The 16,318-nt window shown below is 26.3% G+C and overlaps 1 protein-coding gene across 4 annotated transcripts in view; it reads right to left on the reverse strand.

The window, feature by feature from the left end:
* The window catches only part of LOC107438772 (POU domain, class 2, transcription factor 3), a 545,522-nt gene that overhangs the window by 352,413 nt on the left and 176,791 nt on the right, over positions 1 to 16,318 (reverse strand). The gene's annotated exons all lie outside the window — the stretch shown is intronic.

Below are 16,318 nucleotides of genomic sequence, written 5' to 3' on the forward strand. Positions count from 1 at the left end.
TAAAATATTTCTTAAACATGTAAAAAACTAATATGTTTATGACTTTGTTGATATTCCGGTACGTTTCTGACAATTATTTTTAAAATATTTAACGACATTTAAAAAAAAACATTTGTAAAATATATTTTTCTGTAAAAGAAAACGATTTATGTTCTTTATGACTGATTATTGACAGTTCATTAAATATAAAAATCTAAGAATATAATTTTAAAAATGTACCTTACATTTCCTTTTACTAATCACTTTAATTTAAAAGTGAGTAATTTCAAAATTATAATATAAAACCGATAGAAACAAATTATTAACAATTCATTAAATCTAAAAATCTAAGTATAATTTTAAAAATGTACCTTACATTTCATTTTACTAATCACTTCAATTAAAAAATGAGTAATTTCAAAATTATAATATAAAACTGCCAGAAACAAATTTGTGCTATCGTTTTCATGATTTTGGGAAGTAATAATAAGTTTTTAACTTTCTATACTCCCAGTGTAATTCAGCAATAAACAATCTAGAATTTCAAAAGATATGAAAAATTTTTACGCCTTCTTTTCGAAGAAAACAAATTGTTTTCATAACTATTAAAGTAGTTCGATAATTTTAACACATTTAACAGGAATTTCAATTGAAGAATATTTTAATAAACTCTAAATGCTAAAAAATAAAGATATCAAAAGTTTAATTTCTTATAATAACTCTTTGAGCTCAAGTGTAACACTTAGCTGTTGTAGATTAAATATAATTAAGTGATTCACGATTTAAAAGATCATTTAATCATTTCTGAAAATTTATAAGTAATTGAATAAATAACTTCATAGATATTTCGAATATAATAGTACTTTAAAGGAAAAATTAAAGGAATGAATATTGTGACTTTTAACTTTTTAAATAAAATAAACATAAAAAAAACTTGGCATATGAAAAGACTGACTTGAAAGTGTTGACATATTTATTGCAAAGAAGTGCAAATAAAGTCTAGAAAGATGGATGGCACATTAATATTTGTCCTATTTGAGATTTAATTATTGACATAAACAAATGAAATACGTGTAAGCGAGTCCATACCGTAAATAAATTTCTTAAATTTCGTAAAAATTGCTTTATTGTTTGAGACACAAATTTAGTTGCATATTAGTTTAGAGGATATAAATCCAATAAAATAAAATGGGTCTTATTCCCTTCTGGTATCGGAATTACATATAAAAATTCAACACTTTAAAAAGTACATCTAAATTTGCTAGATTATAAAATGAATGTTAAAGATTAGGATAAATGATATATTTTACGGGTAGTTACTTTTTTTTTGTTTGCAGTATATGGCAATATCATTTTCTTCAATAATTACAATAAAAAAAGAATTCATGTGCTTCATAAATAAATAATGTTTTAGACATTTTAGACATCAGACCATGTTTTAGACATCAGACCATAAAAGTTTGCTCATTTTTTCAAAACCTATACTTATATACTGGAAGTTACTGGTGAATCAGCCTATTACTTTTCAGTAATCAACTGTAAAATTCGAACATTTTGAAAAATTATTTTACTGTTTTTCTTTATTTTTTCAAAAAAAATTTACAATGCATGTATTTAATGTAATTTGTATTGATACAAACGTCAATAAATGTCTGCTTATTTAATTGTAATACATTTTCATACAAACTTCAATACATTCACGTATTTTTACTGTAACAATCAATAAACACATATATGCATGTGCCTCTATGTACGTAAATACAACCAACTTTTAAACAAATGTTTATAGATAAGAGCATATATGTATTTAATTGTAAAATATTTTCATGCGATGCCAAAATGTATTTGAATGTAATATAGTTTTATACGATTGTTATTATGTAACTGTAATGCACATCTTTTTATGAAGATGCTTAAATGTACATATTTAATTACAAAACATTTTTATACAAACGTCACCATGAAAATGTATTTAACTGTAAAATATCTATATGCTAATCTTAACATATTTGTTCTTAATTGTAAGATAATTTCATTCAAATGTCATTATCTTTGCTCTTGCATAAGACTATTGTAATATATTTTTATGCAAATCATAAAATATTTCTGTTTGTAAATATTTAATTGTAAAAGGCTTTTATGCATAACTTAAAATGTATATATATGTTCGTAATTTAACTTATTTTCATTCAAATGTTAATATATATAAGTTTATCACAATAGACTTTTATACAAATCAAAAATTTTGTGCTCAGATACATTTAAACATAATGGATTCTTATACAAATTCTAAAATGTATATGTATTTGTATAATTTTATTGTAATATATTTTTATACGAGTCAAGAAATGTTTGTGTTTGTACATATTTATCATAGATTATTATACAAGTCATAAAATATTTATGTATGTTCTCAATTGTAATTTATTTCTATTCAAATGTCAATACGTATGCATTTGTATAAGTTTACTGTAATAGACATTTATACAAATCAAATATAATTATAATAATATTTTTGATCGCACATATTTAAATGTAATAGATTTTTATATAAATCTTATATAAATATGTATTTGTATAGTACTGCAATATATTTTTATAAAAATCATAAAATGTTTGTTTTTGTATATATTTAATTGTAATAGATAATTATGCAAATTTAAAAATGTATATGCATTCAAATGTTAATATGTATGCATTTCAACAGGTTTATTGCAATATATTTTTATACTAATCATAGAATGTTTGCATATATTTGATTGTAATAGATGTTTATACAAAACTTAAAAAGTATATGCATGTTATTAACTGTAATATATATTTAAACAAATGTTACATACATACATGTTACATACAAACATGTTACATACAAACATGTTACATACAAACATGTTACATACAAACATATTATTAATGAGTGGGTATCTTTATGTATTTAACCATACAATATTTCTAGCATACATCTCTTATCATATTATTTTTATATATATAACAATAGTATATACAAATAAGAAAGCATTTTTTGCATTAAATTTGCATGATGATTTGATGTATGTAACATTGATGAGATATCCATGATTAAGTTATAATAAAATTTTTACGCAAAAATTTTAGCTACTTAAGAATATAACTATTTTAAGAGCAGGGCAAAATAATAGTAAAAAAGAATCTTTTATTTATTTTTTTTTTTTTTTTAATAAAATGCTTCTTCGATTTTACGAATATTTAAGAGAGTACTCTGTCTCAAAGAAAGAGTCCTTTCTTTAAAAACTAGGAAGAGAAGTAGGACCACAAAGAGAGTTGTACAACCACCAAGGGGGGGAGGGATATGGATAAGAAAAGAATATTTAAAAAAAATCGTCTGATCACGAGGCACACACGCGGCGCCATTTTAAAAAGACTTCCACCTGTGCCGCTCTCCAGTCTTAATCTCACTTTCGCTGTCTTCCGCATGTCACCCCTCTGCTTTTTTTTTTTTATAGATATCCAACGAATATTTTTTTTTCTTCTTCTTCTTTCACAAGCCTCACGCGAACACCCTACGACTGAACATACCTGGAATACATATTGTAAGAAAGTTACCTTTTCGCGCTAAAAACGCCATTTTCTACACAAGAATCATTTATATCTTTCTGATTTACTAATCAAAATTATTGATTTAAATAAGTAGTTTTTATAACTCTTTTCAAGTGGGCCAAAAATTATCACAGAGTTACATAAAATAAAATACTTGATGACCTAAACAATTATAATCCGAATATTTCTGTTAACCAAAATCGATAAAATAATTTCTTTTTTTCTTCTTAAGAAAAGAAGAAAAAAACTTGATAAACAAAACATAATACACACGCATTCTGTGTTGCTTACCTGAATTTCAACAATGTATAATAGTAATTCACTTACGGAAGAATTTTTTTTGTATTTACGGAAGAATTGTATTTAACAACAACCTTTAGCAACTGATTATTTTATAGGAGTAAAGAATAAACGTTTTAAAAACAAAAAACTCAGGTGGTTAAGTTCGTTACTTGGCAACAGAAATCTTAAGACAGAAATTTTCGTTCGACAATTGCAATTTTAATTATATCATCCGTTTTTTTTTTTCATTATTACAATTGTTTTTTTTTTCTTTTTGCCACCATGGCTTACTCTATTTCATCTAAAGGGAAGTATGTTATCTGATTTGAGCAAGAAAAAAATAATCATGTAGTGGGAATGATATCGGAGAAAGACTTCACGAGCAAAGTGATATAAATCGATGAAATCAATGAAGTTACCTAACGATTTAATATTAAATATTGCTTTGTGTTAATAGTTTATTAAGAAACAAGTATCGCTAACTGCCGAAATAGTGCTAAGGAATTTAAAAATAAAACATTTTTATACCTATTTCACAAAAGGTATTTTATGCTCAGTAAAAAATCCAGGATCAAATCACAGTATAGAGTACCGACACTTTGTGTGCAGCAACCGTAAAATCCATCGCACCGTGAAACCTTTTTTAACCGTAAAATCCTTTTAACCGTAAAATTTCTTTTTTCCGTAAAATATTATACCCTAATTTAATAGTAATATGTATTTAATTGTAGTGATTCGGTGATTTTACGACAATTATTACTATAAAAATTGCAGTATATCAGATCGTTTGTTCCGATGCACAATCCGGTAAAAATATAGATTTTGCAGTAAAAAAGTACCGGTCTGAGTGCCGGCCTTCTCACCGGAATTTTTTACAGGGCATTTTCAAATTTAGCATGTGATCTAAAATCCACTGAAAATGGTAAAAATAAAAGAATAAATAAGAAATGTATGTAAATATTTCCATATAGTTTTTGAAATGTAATATTTTTAAAATGAAATATTTACAATTATGCTAAATTGCAACGATATTAAAACTTGTCGATTAATTACAGAGTTGTAGAAAATAGTCAACTTAGCAAGCGAAAGCGAACGCTTAATCACATAAAATCAATATTTAGACTTTGGAAGCTTTTGTGGTACTAAAGCGTATAACCCATATGCTGTTATTTGTCTCAAATGGTACTGCAGTCATACAACTATGTTTAAAACTTAATAATAATTTACTAAATAATTTTCATACTAAATTAACACTTTTTTAAAACTAGTTAAACTTTTATTATTATTACATATTTATCGTTCAATAATAAAACAGAAACAGCGAGAAAATTCGAAATTTTATAAGGAAGTTGAATTTCTTAGTTGAATAATAATTTTGATTAAAAAAAAATATCGCCTTCTCTTTCTTGAGATCTTTAAATCGTACGTTTTCACATTAAGTTTTTATCTGATTGCTTGAACGATATTTGAGCATTGGATAACATTTTGTTATTAACAAGTATTTGAAAAACAAAATAGCATAAGGATAATTAAAAAAAATTAAAAACAACACCGATTAGCTAAATAATATCCATTATAAATTAACCATTTAAAATCAAGTGAGATTAGTAACTATACATTCAACAAAAAAAAATCCATATAAGGCAAATTGCAAATTTTATAATTGAAAACAAGTGGGAAGGAAGTAAAGTTTTGCAGATGAATTATCTGAGATAAATTATCGTCCTTTCTTTCCCGTGACCTTTAAATAGAACGTTTTATATGCAGCACAACTAAAAGAATGTTGCCTACAGGTTAACTAAAAATTCACTTTACTCACGTTGCACATAAAAGGGCAAAGCAACCCTTTCTAGTTCAAGTGGGGCCCCATCCATAGAAAAACGCCTGACAGCAGCAATCCAACCCAAGCCATCTTCCACATTCAATTGCCTTAAATGTATACAAAAAAATGCAAGTTGCGAAATGGCGGTAGTACATGCGTAGCGAAATAGCTTTAAAATATGCGACCGGATGGGCGCAATTCTAAAGACATGGGGCCCCACATAAGGGGTCAGTTTGAGAATATTCAAGTTTAGTGAAACAGTTGCGTATAGTTGAAGGGGGTAACGAACTGATTACGCAGCCTCATCGAAGGTCATTAAATAAGGGCCTCTGCCGCAATAATAATATGAAAAAATGAATAAGCAGAGAAGCCTGAAGGCCCCCCTAATAAGGGCCCCAAGTGCAATGACTCGCTCGACCCGCTAATGATCGAATGGGTAAGGTAAGCAAGCAGGTATAACGCAGGTGATGGCGAAACTATCGAAAGGGACTGCCCGAATAAGATTTCTGAGAAGTGAACAAACGATTTAAATCGCGGTCAAAGAGGGTAAAAAAAGGCTGCCACAGGTGACGTAGGTACGGAGGTCATCCTTCAAACATCTTTTTTGGACTGGAAAAAAGATGCAAGAAATTATGACAATCCCTGTACTTCGCAGCTGCCAGCAGAGTCTGATTTCACAAGATCTTCTGCATTCTTAAAAAAATTTAAAATTTCCTATAAATCATTTTTCAATTTCGAACTAATCTCATACAGTCGTACCTAACAGTTTGTGATAAATTCTAATGCAAATGCAAACTAATAATAATAAACCAGGCTAGAATATGTGAAGCGAACAACTTTCAAAGTTTTATTCTAAAAACATGTTAGGGTCGATTTTAAATATTGCCAGAATATGATAAGTTTGGAAAATATTATTCCATGTCAAAACACATGTCAAAATATACTTCCATGTCAAAACACATCAGGGTAGACGGAAAGTATTGATAGAAAGTATTAAGTAATATTTGGAAATCACACAAATTTCCATGTTAAAAACACAGTACGGTCTGCTGCAAATATTTCTTGGAAAATGTAAAACTTCCATGAATTACTTTTAAATTTCGAACACATCTGATACAGTCATGCTTCACTGTTTCTGATAAATTCCAATGCAATTGCCAACTCATACTAACAAACCAGGTTAGAATATGTTAAGTGGAACACTTTCATTTTTTTAAACATATTATGGTCGATTTTAAATATTGCTAGAGCATATTAAGCTTGGAAAATACTTGGACGTCCACGTTAAAACACATAAGGGTCAGCTGCAAGTATTACTACAACGTGTTAAGTAATATTTGGAAATCACTCAGATTTCCAAGTTGAAAATACATTATGGTCTGCTGCAAGTATTGCTAGAACAAAATCTTCTGCACTCCAACTATTTGGTGGAAAATGTAGCATTTCCTTTAAACCATTTTTAAATTTCGAACTTGTTGCAAGTATTGCTAGAACAAAATCTTCTGCACTCCAATTGTTTCGTGGAAAATGTAGCATTTCCTTTAAACCACTTTTAAATTTCGAACGTATCTCACACAATGCTCACATTTCACTACTTCTGATAAATTCTTATGCAAATGCATTGAATTTAAAAATGCTGCACAGATGACGTAGGTATCAAGGTCATCATTCAAACAATTGTTTGGGCTGCAAAAAATATTTTAAAGGTTATCATGACAATCCCGACTTCACAGCTGCTAGGACAGTCATATTTTACAAGAACTTCTGTTCTCAATCCCAATTATTTTTGGAAAAAAGTAAAAAGTAGAATATTTTAAGAGCTACTTGGAAAACTCTCTAATTTTCATTTTACGCTTAACTTGTAATGGCTGACTTTAAATATTGCTCTTTGCTTGACCAGCAAAAGATACGGTATACTTTCTGCTATGTAGAGTAAAGCAAAAAATAACGAGAATAAAGAACAAATGAAAGTACATAAATGGACTTACTATAATTTCAGTTGTTTAAACAAGATCTTTCAACAAATCATTTGTTGTTTAGACACCGAGGATGTTTATTTATAAAACTAAAACTATAGTATGTCCATTCATGTACTTTCATTTGTGCTGTATTTGCGTTGTTTTTTTACTTTTATCCATTGCTGGATTTATGTTATAAAGATTTTACTTAATAATATGTAAATTTACACTTAAGTTTTTGAGATTTGTTTTTCCAGCACAAAACAATTTTACACTTTGTCAAAAAATTTTTGCCTCGAAAAAAATCTTTATGTTTATCACTTGTAATTGTATTGAAACTGCTGTTTGAAAAAAAAAGGTTATCTTATTGTGGCAATAAAGAATTATTTCTTTTCATTCCAGTTGTAAACTTTTTTTTTCTTCGTGATTTATCATAGTTGATACTATTATTATTTATTAAAACTTATTTTAGCTTTTATTTTGAACAAATTGTTGAAGTAGTATATATTAAACCATTTCAGAAATCCTGCCTCACACTATTCAAAACCATTAGAAGTTTTCTCTCCTTTTAAATAGAGCTTGGAAGCAATAATGAATTTTTCATCAAATCAAACAGATCCAGAAAAGATTAATTTAAGTACAGAGAATGAAGAAATTCACGATTTCTTTTTTAAATTCTCGAGAGAATTGCGACCCGAGACAAGTCATTAAAAACTTTTTTTTTTCTAGTCAGAAAAGGTCCGAACAAAAGACACAATTCTGTAACTAATTTACAGAAAAGTTCTGAAGTTAGTTCTATCGGCTGATGAGAAGCCCGAGATTTAAAAGAGCCGGCACATCTTTTAAAGAAAAGGGACGAAATAAAAGAGCTCGAACCACAACACAAAAGAGTAATAAGAAACCAGAGTCTTTAATAAAGAGAAAAGGAAAACGCGAACGAAGAAAAAAAAATCGAAAAATCAGAATCTTTTATGCCTTAGAAGACAGACAACTCCGATAGAGTAATTACAATCCTTTTTCGTGGGCGATAGAAATTAAGCGAGTCCTTCCATCCGATAGCCAATAAACTGGACTCTACCGGCGGCCAAAGGCCATTGTTACGGATGGCAAATTGTCTTGGAATAGAGTAAGAAAGGAAGATGGGCAAATGGGTTACGGTCCATCTTTTTCCGACGGCAACCAATTGATTATGGTAACAAACCTAATATCCTAATAACGCAGTTATGCTTTATTTTCCTTTTTTTCTTCGTCTTGTATTATCCTCAGAGCTGAAACAAATGAGGATAGTCTTTCATGGACACCTGCCATAAGAGGATAAAAAGTAAGAATCTTGCTGGTAAATAATCACTGGTTAACGGTTCTAAGGAGTAGGAATCGCCATCAAATCCTGTTTTTTTTTTCCTCCGTTATTAAGAAGCAATCATGAACACGGGTAGCTTTATTGTCAGCGAACAATATCGCTTGTTTAAGATTTGATAGAGTTGGAATAGACAACAACTAGTGGAAACGGTATCGGGAAATTTCAAAAATGGGAATGCTGAAATTGTAAATTGGAGATTACGATGCCACTGACAATTGGTAGTTTAACAAATGCTGTTCAAAGTTATCTTTCTAAAAAAAATTTATAAAAAAGAATTACTGAAAACTATGCATTCCATGCGTGAAAATTTTGAAGATGTATAACTCGTTAAATAAGAAATTGATGAAAAATTAAAAAATATTTATTTAAGATAGAGTTGAAATAAGACTAAATATGGAGGAGAAACCAGAATGGAAAGTTTCAAAATAAAATTTCAAAATACGGTTTCAGCGATAATTGGTTGTTTTAGAATCACTAAGTACACTCTAAGTAAACGGTCAAAAGTTTTATTTTATAAAATTTACACGACACGTTGCGCATTCTATCCCAGAAGTTTTTGAAAATACAATAACAATTCGTCTGAGAAATGATCGGTATCATTTTACAAAAAAAGAAAAATTGCGCTGCAAATTGAGCATTCTTTGTGTGAAAATTTCGAACACGAATATCTCTATGTGCATCTAACTAAATGTTGATCAACAAGGAGGTTGGAAATTTTACTTAAGACACTTGAAGAAAATAAAACGATTTCAAAAATAACTTGCTTGTTTTAGAAATACTGCTCAAAGTAAACGTTTAAAAAAAAAATTTCCAAAATTTTCGCTACAAATTGTGCATTTTATGCGTAAAAAATTTCAAACGTGTGTATCACAGTTAAAAAGAATTAAAAGACTTTAAATCGAAATAGAAAACAGCTAAATGTGTAGCGGTAATGAGATTGAGTAATTTGAAAAAAGGTAATCTTCTGTAACATTAAAATCAAATAAAAATTTACAATTACTTCTCTTATTTACCATTTAAAAATGTTAAGAACTACAAATCCATTATCCATTGAATTTAAAAACTATAATTTATAAAATTTAGAAGTTGTAAATTCTATGCCTCAAAATTTCGAAAATATATTTTCCTTTAAGTAAGAAATTGGAATAGACAACAACTAAAAGTGTAGTTTTGACACGATTGGGAAATTTTAAAATGGAAATGCTCTTGTGATTGTTAAATCAATCGAAAATTATTTAAAGAACAACTTCCAATTTCACAGTAGCTACTCTAAATAGTCAATGATAATTGGTTATTTTATAGATGCTGCTCAAAGATTAAAAAAAATTATTTTATAAAATTTCCACTTCAAGATATACATTTCATCCTTGAAAATTTTAAAAATATATATTACTGTAAACAAGAAATTTGAATATACAATTACTATATGTTTAGTCATGATACGATTGGGAAATTTTAAAATGGAAATGCTACAGTAATTGTTAAATTAATCGAAAATTGCGATTTAAATCAACTCACAGTTGCTATTCTAAATAGCTAATGATAATTGGTTATTTTAAAACTGCGTTCTTAAAATTTTATAAAATTTACACTACAAAATGCATATTCTATGTCTGGAAATTGAAAAAAACATATATCCCTATAAAATAAGAAATAAGAATAGACAATTACTAAACGCGTAATGACACGATTAGGAAATTTAAAAGAAAATGCTCCTGAAATTGTTAAATCAAATGAAAATTGCGATTTTAAGGAAAACTTGTAGTTTCACAATCACAACTCTAAATACTCAATGATAATTGGTTATTTTAAATTGCTGCTCAAAGATTGAAAACTTAATTTTATTAAATTCATACTACAAATGTACTTCCTATGCCTGAAATTTCAAAAATATATATACCAGTAATTGAAAAATTAGAAGAGGTAACAACGAAATGATTAGAATTTAAATTGAAAATGCTCATAAAATTGATAAATCAATTGAAAATTGCAATTTTAAGGGCAACTAGTTTCACAGTTAATAGTCAATGATAATTGATTATTTCATCATTGCAGCTCAAAGGATAAAAAAATTATTTCATAAAATTTACACAACAGGATATACATTTTATACTTGAAAATTTCAAATATATATCTTCCTCTAAATGAGAAATCGGAATAGATAACAAACTAAATGTGTAGTAGTGACACGATTGGGAAATTTTAAAATGGAAATGCTACTGTAATTATTTAATTAATTGAAAATTGCGATTTAAAGACAACTCACTGTTGCTATTTTAAATGGTCAATGATAATTAATTATTTTAAAATTGCTCATAAAAAATTTTAAAAAATTTACACTACAAGATGAACATTCTATGCCTGAAAATTAAAAAATATATATGGAGAGAGATCCCTGTAAATAAGAATAGACAATTACTAAGTGCGTAGTAATGACACAATTGAGAAATTTAAAAGAAAATGCTCCTGTAATTTGTTAAATCAATTGAAAATTTCGATTTTAAGGAAAACAATTGGTACTCGAAATAGTCAATGATAATTGGTTATTTTACAATTGCTGCTCAAAGTAAATTTCATAAAAGAAAACTCTTAAACGTTTAACTAAATATTTCATATTTTATACATAAATATTTAAAAAAAACGTAATCACCGTAAATAAAAAAAAAATTTGAAAAATAAGCGATATAATTTTCTTTTTATTTCAAGAATCTTACAGAAAGCAAAGGAAACAATTTAATTTTTAAAAAATTTTTGTTCAAAAAGAATATTAATATCGATTTGGGTCTACAGTATCTGAAACTATACTATTGTATATTCCATGCTCAAAAGTTTTCATTTTGACCTCTCCGTACTTTATAAATAAGACCAAATATAATAATATAACAATATAATTTTCAAGAACTTACTATTTTTCAATTGCTCCACTAAGTAAACGGTAAAAGTTCTATTTTATAAAATTTAATCTACTACTTATGCTTAAAAATTTCGAAAAAAAGAAAAGTTTGTAATCAAGAAATTAGAAAGTAATAAACATTCAAAACTTCGATTAAATTTGTTATTTTACAATTAATAATTACATAAAGTGAGCATTTAAAATTTTATTATATAAAATTTGCACTCAAAAATATAAAATTAATACCAGATCAGTAAAAATGCTAGAAATTGGGAATTAAACAACGTAATTTCTAAAACAATTCATTAATTAACAATTTTAATAGTCTAAGAAAAAGTTTATAGTTATACTTTTAAAATTAACACAACGAATTACACATTTCATGCTTAAAAACTTTGAATATTGATATTTCTGTTGCAGAAAAATCGGCTGAAAAAGAAACATTAACATTTCTGGCACAATTTATATTCCAGGTAAATCATTTTTGAGGAATTATTACATTTACATTATAAATTATGCATCAAAAAAAGAGTCTGAAAAATTTTAATTGCCACCAAAATTAAGAAGCCTGTTGAAAATTAAATATTAGTTTGGAGTTTGGAGTTTATAGCTTAGTTAATAAATCATTTTTTGTAACTGACCCATTTTCAGAAAAATAAAATGAACATTTTTATCTAAAACATTTAATACTTGTCAAGCACTGTGACTATTATTATGTAGTTATCAAGATATATCAGTCATAATTTCAATATATTTTTTACAATACATTCATTCGACAACTTAATTGTTTAAAATATACATAAAAATATTTAACACCATAAAATGTACATTTCGCATCTGATCAGAAGAAGTTTAAATTGAGTATCTCCAAAATTATAGATCTATAAGAGATTAAACTACACAGCTTTAGAGACAGTTAATTATTTTACAATTTTAAATCGTTAAAAACAAAAATATGTTTGAAATTAAAATTAAAAATTGAAATTTTTTTTAAGTAATAAAAAATGGTTGCGTTGTCCTTAAGAATTAATAACAGTGATTTTAATTATATTTCATTCAATTACAACTAATACTCTATCTTTAATAAAATTTCAAATGTCTCCTGGAGCTTGTGCATTATATGTGTTACATATTATAAATAAATATTACAATTCGATCGAGAATTGAAAGCTTATTTAACTTAATTGTCCCTTATTTGAACGATTTTAACAAATTTCCAAGTAAAATTAATTTTAAAATAAAATTAAAAAATTATAAATTTGCAATTCAAAGTTGATTTTTTATTTCCATACTTTTTGGCAAAATTGAAAAAAAAGTCAAATCTGAAAACATTTAATTTATAGAAAAACGTAAAACTATATTTTCTTATTATAAATTAGTGCCTTAAAATGAGATTGAATATTTTTATTGAAAATGCGATTAAATATTTTTAAAGAGGGGAAAAAAAGTTTTTTCTTTAAATCTCTAAACTGTCACCAATATCAAAATGATTGAATTACTTTTAGAAAGAGTGACAAAAAAGAAAATTTTGAAATACTAACAACATATTGTAATTTTCTGGATTTAAAGTTTAAAAAATAAACAACTAAATAGTTACAATATCTACTTATAAATAACCATAAACTAAAATCAAATTAATAGTTTTACAAATCCTACTTCATTTAAATGTTTAGAGCAAAAAAAAAAAATAGAGGGGCAGTGAATTCAAAAAATGATTTCTTATATTTGATGCAAAAAACATGAAGTTAGTGTGTAAATCCGGATCAAATTACGTTACAATATACTACCAGTACTTTGGGTGCATCATCCGTAAAATCCAATTGCACCGTAAAATATCATACCGTAATTTTTACAATAATATTTATTGAATGAGAGCGACTCAGTGGCTTTAAAGTAATTTGTTGAAATTACGGTATATCAGATTTTTTATTCCGTAACAAGGTTTCAGTAAAAAAGAAAAAGTAACGGCACCCTGAGTGCCGGGTCTTTTTGCCGTAATTTGGTCAGGAATTTTTTACATAGTATGCGTGTACAACGTACCTAAAGTACCAAGATTCAAAATAAAACTTAGAAAAATGATGAGATATTAATCAAAACATACATTTAAGTCATACCAACTTTAAAAATATCTTGCACTTCAAATTAAAATCATTCAATCAATCATCATCTTCATTTTAAAATCTAAAAAAATTTCATCACGAATAAGGTTTAGAATAAATGTTACTTGAAATGATTTTTAAATTATATGTTTACGTACTTAAATATATTTTTAATGAAATTAAATAAGATAACTTAGAAAAGATAAATACATTTTTCAGAAAATTAAATAAGACAAATAAGATTTTCATAGGATAAATAAAACTTTCATAAAACAAATTTTTACAAAAAAAAATGCTTTTTTAAAACAATTCGCAGTTTAAATTTTACATGTAGAACTCATTTCATGTTAAAAAAAACCTTATTTGTGACTAAAAAATTTAAACATTTTGAAAAATTCCTAGTAAGTAAAATTTTTATTCACATGAAATTACACAATTGCATTAACTAATGTTTTTTTTTCAAATTCCCATTAATAAAATTTGGCATATATTGAATATATATATATATATATACAGTTCAAGCAAAGTTAATTAATTAGGTATTAGGTATGATAAAGTATTAAAAAATTTTATCAATTCTTAATCAATAGTACAATTAAATTGCCAAAATTCGTGGTACTAATTGAAAATCAAACTTTAACTAAAACACAAAATATATATGTATTGTAAAATTGTTTGAAAATTGTAAACTATGATTTGAATTGCAATTTCATACTTAACAAAGCTTGTTCCAAGTAACTGCTTATCAGTTAAATTGTTCAACTTCTAAACTGTTAATTAAACTGATATTTTGAATATTGAACGTTCTTGGATCAATTTGGATTGTGCGTATCATTATGAAATCGACACCGAATTGAAATAATGATTTTAATTAAAAACTGGTTTTGGTATTAATAATCTTAATTAAGTGCTTCTTGTAATAATAAAAAATTTTAAAAAAATAAAAAAAACTTTTATAATTTTAAAACCGATTAACAATTTAAAATAAAAATTTCTATACCCAATCCATAAATCTGGTTGCAAATCGTTTTATTGCAATTCTTTACAACAAGCTTACTTTTTTACTATTTAGATTAAAATTCTTACGAAATAGTGATAAAGAAAAAGGCGACCATTATCTCAAAACCACAAAAAGATAAGCTGCCTATAAGTCTTTATAATATTTGAGAACTGAATAAAATAATAATTGAGAATAACTGAATAATATTATAATTAATAATTGATAACGGAAACCGAACTTTAATTATAAATTCTTACAAACCCTATTCCAGCTAAATATCAAAATAGTTTTTTTTTTAAATAATATGAATTTAAAATTTTTAATTATATAAATATGTAATTCAATATTTTACAAACACCGTTCCAGGTAAACTGTTTCGAAAATAAATTATGAAATTTTAATCATTGTTCAAATACAGCCCCAGAGATTTGAAATATGAATTTAAAAAAGTCCAATACATTCTTTCAATGAAGCTATAGTAAAATTCAATTTTGGTGATACAATTAACAACAAAACAATGAGAATAATAAATAATACAAAGAAAATAATTAATAACAAAAAATCCTCAACCGAGTACTTGATTATAGACAATAATCCATAGATATTGCAGTCTGTTATTAACGGACTAATGATGATTAACTATAAAATGCCGATGACAAAAACATGCCATTAATAACGCATGATAAGAGTGAAAAACAATAATGAATTCCAACTGTATACAATACTCAAATCACAGCATAAAAAGTAAGAAAATGAAGTTTCATATGAATAAAACATTTTTTTCCTAATAAAAAATCAAAAAAATAAATAAATATTTTAAAAAAAAGAGAGAAAGAGAGAGAGAAAATGACATTTAAAAGCTACAGTTAGAAAACATAAAATCGAAGTCCTATTTTTGAAATGATAAACTGAAACACTGTATAATGTAAAAAGGTTACACTGTAAAAAAGTACTGGCATCCAAGATGCTTCAATTAAAGATCAAATTACGGTATAATATACTACCGGTACTTTGGTTGCATCATCGGTAAAATCCATTTTACCGCGAAATTCATTTTTACCGGAAGATTTCATTCAGAAATTTTTACAGTAATATTTATTTAATTGCAGTGATTCAGTGATTTTAGAATAATTATTACTGTAAAAATTACGATATATCAGAATTTTTATTCCGTAACATACTTCGGTAAAAATCGATTTTACGGTAAAAAGTACTAGCATCTTTAGTGCTGGAATTTTTACCATGCAATCGCAAACTTCAAATTTCATATAATCAGATTACTTAAAAGTAATAGCATTAAAAATGAACTTTTTTTCCCTCAAAAATGATTATATAAATAAAAACTTTTA

Source organism: Parasteatoda tepidariorum, chromosome 5, assembly GCF_043381705.1.
Source record: "Parasteatoda tepidariorum isolate YZ-2023 chromosome 5, CAS_Ptep_4.0, whole genome shotgun sequence".
Lineage (NCBI taxonomy): Eukaryota > Metazoa > Arthropoda > Arachnida > Araneae > Theridiidae > Parasteatoda > Parasteatoda tepidariorum.